The sequence below is a fragment of the Lutra lutra genome, chromosome 1 (assembly GCF_902655055.1).
Source record: "Lutra lutra chromosome 1, mLutLut1.2, whole genome shotgun sequence".
In the NCBI taxonomy this organism is placed as follows: domain Eukaryota; kingdom Metazoa; phylum Chordata; class Mammalia; order Carnivora; family Mustelidae; genus Lutra; species Lutra lutra.
The window spans coordinates 45146917-45152581 of record NC_062278.1 but is presented as its reverse complement, the minus strand read 5'-3'; the positions used below and the strand labels follow the sequence as shown (position 1 = coordinate 45152581).

The window sequence follows — 5665 nt, the reverse complement described above, 5'->3', positions numbered from 1 at the left end:
TGGATTATGTGTGAATTGTGATATTTTACAGCTAAAACCCAAGGAGTAAATAAATAATTTAATCATTCTTATATAACCAAGTATTCTCCTTCATTATGACTTTTTTTTTCTTTTTTTTTTTCTCTCCTTCATTATGAATGAATGGCTGGGTTGTTTTACCATAGGATGTTAAACCTCTGATACATCCCACCTGAGAGAAAGAGGAAACTTGCTTCATGAGAGTATTAGGAAGCACCCAAAGACAATGATGTTTTCCACCCCAGGCTAAGTTATTTGCAACTCATTTACAATTCTGTCTTTGTAAACCTTCAGAAATTGATGTATAGCATCTATTTAAGGAGAACTTATTAATATAAAAGGGACTAACTTGGCTCTTGAATTTCAAACGTTATCTTAATTAAATTGGTATTCTTGTACTACATGTGCCTGGGGGCCTGGGAAATAGATGAGTTCTGTAAATCAAAATATTAATAATGCACATGAATTTTAGTTTAGTTTAGTCTCTGGATCCCCAGATATAGTAAGAACTATCTTAATCTAGTTTGTGTTTTCATCAGGGTGCATTTTTCCATTGTTTTCCAACTTTCTGGACATTGCTCATAATTACACTGATCGTTTGATTTTGTTAGTTCACAATCACTATAACCAAGTGTTTCTTATAGTCTAGAAGTTATCTGAAACATATTTTACTATAAGTGAGGTAAGTATATATATGTTCATGTGTGTATATAAATGTATATATAGGTGCAAATAGAATTCCTTTTCAAAGATTTGCAGATTTTAAAGTATTTAAATTCCTAGAAAAGGTGCTATGGTACTACTTTTAATTTTTAATATGGATTTTTCTGTTAACACAATGATTGAAAGTAAATGGTTTCCAAATGAATATAGGTATTTGTTCATTCGAATTATTTTTCTCCTTCCTCTTTCACATAAATGTCTCATTTGTCAGAACACATATTCCTTGATTAGTGTTCTTATATTTCATTCACTCAATGTCAAATATTAAAAATGTAAGGATTTCAGGATAATAGTGCTTTTTTATTATTTATGTGCATGGTTTATCTAATGGTTTTATTAACTGGGTTATGGATATTTGTGATCTGTTAATTGAATCACTAAATTATAAAGAACACTAAATATAAGAACACTCAAAGATACTGAGACCAAATATATGTCTATTGCATGTGCAATGTATATATAGACGCATGTACTAGTTCTCTCTCTTCCATGAAATCTAGTCAGAGGTTAGTTTACATAGGTTTGTTTTGTTTTGCTTTGTTTAATATGGAACGCTTCATGAATTTGTTTGTCTTCCTTGCACTGGGGCCATGCTAGTCTTCTCTGTATCGATTGTTCCAGTTTTAGTATAGGTGCTGCTGAAGTGAGTACTAGTTTACATAAGGTTTAAAGAAGACTCTATAAATGAATCTGAACTTAAATTTCAGGTTACATATATCACAATACTCCTTCAATGTTTGTAGGTAATAAACATATTCTTCCAATAAATATTCATTAAGTGCAGATAATGGCATTGTGGTGTTGTTATATAGAACACAAAGTCAGAAAGTAAATTCTTCATGCCAATATGGAGATCATATCCTGGTAAGAAAGATGACTTTTCACAAAATTTAGTTAGTGTAAAGTAGAGAGTATAAAAGTACAAGCAGGTTAGATGATCAAAGTTATAAGAGAGCATTGACAGCTAAGGGACTGGAAAACATTTATAAGCAGAATTTCCACTGGCCTTTGAAGAATAATTAAGATTGGAAATGTAGAGAAAAAGCAGACGTTGGAACAGTTCAGTGCACACACACACACACACACACACACACAAAACTGGAATGAAAAAGACAGAAAGTCAAGACAGCATGGAGTGTATTCTGGGGAAATGAACTATTATTCTGTTGGATGGCCCATGAGGATCTGATTGGTATCAAATAATTTTTAAAATTCACATAAAATTAAGAAGCTTAGATTTTATTCTCTATTCCATAATACCATACTGAGTGCATTTACCTAAAAGTAACAAGTTTTGATTAATATTTAATTAATATTAATATAATAACAATGTATAGCATACATAATAGATTGATGATAAAAATTGAATAAAATATTTGTCATTGTCCCTCATTATAGTGGATTATAAATTACCCAGTGAAAAAACATTTAAATTTTTCTCTCTCTCGCAGTCACTAAAAAAGAAAAAAAAAATCAGTTATACTTATTATAAAAGGCTGAAAACTATATGGTTCAGTAAATATGACACATTAACGACCAGACTGGTTGATACTAAAAATCTTCTTGATTTAAATTTTATAATTCTCTATCTAATCAATGCATGTTATGACAATTCAGAATTTCTTTTCAAGCAGTCCATGTGGCAAATCACCAGTCCAGTTTTCCTAAATTCTGTAAGCCAGATGATATTCCATATAGACAGCAACTGGTAATATGTGCATTGACCAATGAAAATAGATTGCAGCTAGTATGCCATCTCAGTTTCTAGTAGCTAATTCTTAGCATTCACATTAAGCTACAATTTGACTCACCATGATTAATTATATCTCAACCATGCCATGTAAATAACTACAGAGTTGAAAGTTTGAGTTTAATTTTTCAATGAATAGCTATTTTGTTTTATAAGTATATTATTGAATATTTTTCATGATCAAGGTGAAAAACTTCATAGGTATGTATTAGATTTTACCACCTGCCTGAAATATTTTATTTACTCATTAAAACCCCTTTTTTTCTTTTTAATCAAAACATGCAAGTTCATTTTTCTTTTTAAGAAGCAATCATTGATTGAATTTATATAGTTACATCCTCTTGTAAAATAACAGTATTTCAGTTGACAATAAAGAAGCAAATTAGTTTGTCTAATGTATCTGATTCTCAATGCAGCAGCAATTTTCTAACATCTGCATCTATACATATTCATTAAATTTCTCTAACATTATAAAGCAGAAGATTACCAATAATCTCTAAAGAGTTGGAAAGAAACAGAGGTTACAAAATAATTCCTGGGCTTTACTTGGCTTTTGCAAATTTACTTTTAGATACGTACTTTGTATTTTTACTTGCAGTAAAAATTTTAAAAGAACACTATAAGTAACCTTCATCCTTCATCAGCTTTCTTTTTTTTTTTTTTGAAGAAATAACTATTGAAACTTAAGGTGTTATTTGGTCCTATTAATTCATGATTGGGGGCCAGTTGGTCTAAATTTCATGTCTACCAGGATTGCACTTAGGAATGAATGAGCAATTCTAGTTAATGTGTGTGTGTATGTGTGTGTGTTTTATGAGACAGAGAATGTTTTCCTGACAAGGAAAATTTATTATACTGGATTTATTTTTCCCTCTATTGAGCTCTTGCAAATGCAGTATATGTTGTGGGATTTCCTTTTAAGGAAACAGCTGTTGTTCCAGCAATAAAGTTCGTTCAGTATTTGCCTTGTGTGTAGAAAGCCATCTTCCCTGAGACCAGGTCCTCCTCAGAATGGCCCATATCCAATAACTAACCAAGGCAACACCTAAAATCCCTGGTCATTTAGTCCCAAATTAGCTGTTTAAATACCAATATTTACTCCCAAGCTCTCGATGGTTTTGACCCATGAGTGCTTCATGGACATGTATCACAATTTGACTTCTGCTCCCTAATTCTACTTCTTCTCTACCCCTTCCAAATTTGTTGACCTCTAAAAATACCCTGAACACCAAATGCCAGCTCAGCATTTCTTCCGAAAAACCCAGCCCACCGAGAACCAGATGACACATGGCCAGTGTTATTTTTCTGTCTCATACATTGAAAAAAAAAAAAAAAGAAAGAAAGAAAGAAAAAGGGATTCATCCACACACTATGCCACATATTTTTGTAATAACAGAAAATATTAAAAATGAAAAAACATCCAGATGGCTCTTAATGGGTGAGGGTATGAACATAGCTATTTCAATGATGAAAGCTGGTAACTTTTCCCCTGTTTCTTGGGGCAGATTTTCTAAGGTTCTTTGTTTCCACTGAAATGTACCCCAAGAAAACTTATTTGCCAACAGCTCTTTTGAAGTATTTCTCACTTGGTCAGATGAATCAACTTGTCTCTGTGTAGAGACAATTATCAGTTTACAGTTTAAATGTACTGATTTACTTAAAACCCACTTAAATGAAATACTGAGCACTGTTTGACATGCACCATGGCTAAGTAGTAGATACACTATAGGAAAAATGTATAAAATACACCCTTCTACTAAAACAACTCACAGTCTAATGCAGAGAAAAAGCAGGTAAGCAAATAAAATAATTGTAAAAGAAATAATTACAAGGCACAGTAGAGCCACAGAGGAGGGAAAAATTTACTGTCACTCTTAATGTGTTTATTGATCTGTATCAGCTATTATTATTCTTTCTAATTTGTGTTACTTCTAATTTGCTCTGGATTGGTAAAATGCATCAACACTTTCATTAAAATCCTGTATAAAATTAACATCTAGAATGTTATTCTGTGAAGTCTCACTTTTGACAAAATATAATTTTAATAGGACAAATTAGTGATACATTTTGAATATTTGAGAACATTTTAAAAATAATTTTCTGGTTTTTATCTCTAGTTCAGTTAGAAGATTGCTGGAAAAGCTGAGTTTCATATGTGTTGTTATTGGTACCACTGTATCTTCCACCAGATTGTGAGGAAGGAAAAAAACCCATTAAAAACCATTAAAAACTATTAAAAGACCATTAAACCAAAAAGTTTAATATATTAATTAAGAAGTCTAATAACTTAGGAGAACAAAGAGCTGGAGAATGTGAAGGGAACACTTGCCACTGATGGTTTTGGGGAAGAGGGATTTTCTTTAAGCATCACTGGGATTTTGCGCTGAACTATTTCTCTTTTCTGTAGAGATGGAATGAATCACCCTCATGGTCAATGTGAGGAAAGAGTCATTCACTTTATTTTTTCTTCCTTTCTCTCTTTTTTCACCCCACATATGGCTGCTTTCAGAAAACTTTCATACATTCAGCAAGTATTTATTTAATACTTACAATGTGCCAAATACTACTTATTATTGGGAACAGTGCAGTGAGTACATTGGATAAAAATCCTACCCCTCATAGAGATTTTACTCTAGTAAGTTAGAAAGACAGAAACAAAATAAATAAGTAAAATATAAGCTATTTCGAATGGTGTTGAGTGCAATGAAAAAAAAAAAAAAGGGAGGAAGGGGGATTGGATTTACATGTGAAGTGGTTTGTAGCTATTTTAAATATTTTAAATAGGTTAGGGAAGTTCTTATTGAAAAAGTTGTATTTGAATGAAAAGTTTAAGGGGAAGGAGCAAATTGTATGTCTAGCCATGGGAAGAAGATTCTAGGTGAGGAAAGAACAATTACAAAGGCCTTAGAATGAAATCCTAACCAGGAAATTCAAGGAAGAACAAGAAAATCTGTGAATCATTCTATTGCTTTTCTCCATGCTCCTAAATTTTAAGAAGCTGACTTACACACATTCAGCAAGAAGGGAAGGAACAGCTGCAACGAACCCTATTTGTCATTGGAATGAAACAGGTTTGGTAAATTCTGTGATTCAGCATCAGGAATATAATGTTCCTTCTATTTAAGGCATGTTTCAATAATTAGTGTGAAAACAGTGCAGTTTTTGTCTTTCTCT

At 31.9% G+C, this 5665-nt stretch overlaps 1 non-coding gene across 1 annotated transcript; it reads right to left on the bottom strand.

Moving 5' to 3' along the window:
- Positions 1-1281: 1281 nt before the first annotated feature.
- LOC125089804 (U6 spliceosomal RNA) lies at positions 1282-1392 on the bottom strand. The gene has a single exon (XR_007124067.1). It is a non-coding gene; the product is annotated as a U6 spliceosomal RNA (small nuclear RNA).
- Between the last annotated feature and the right edge of the window lie 4273 nt (positions 1393-5665).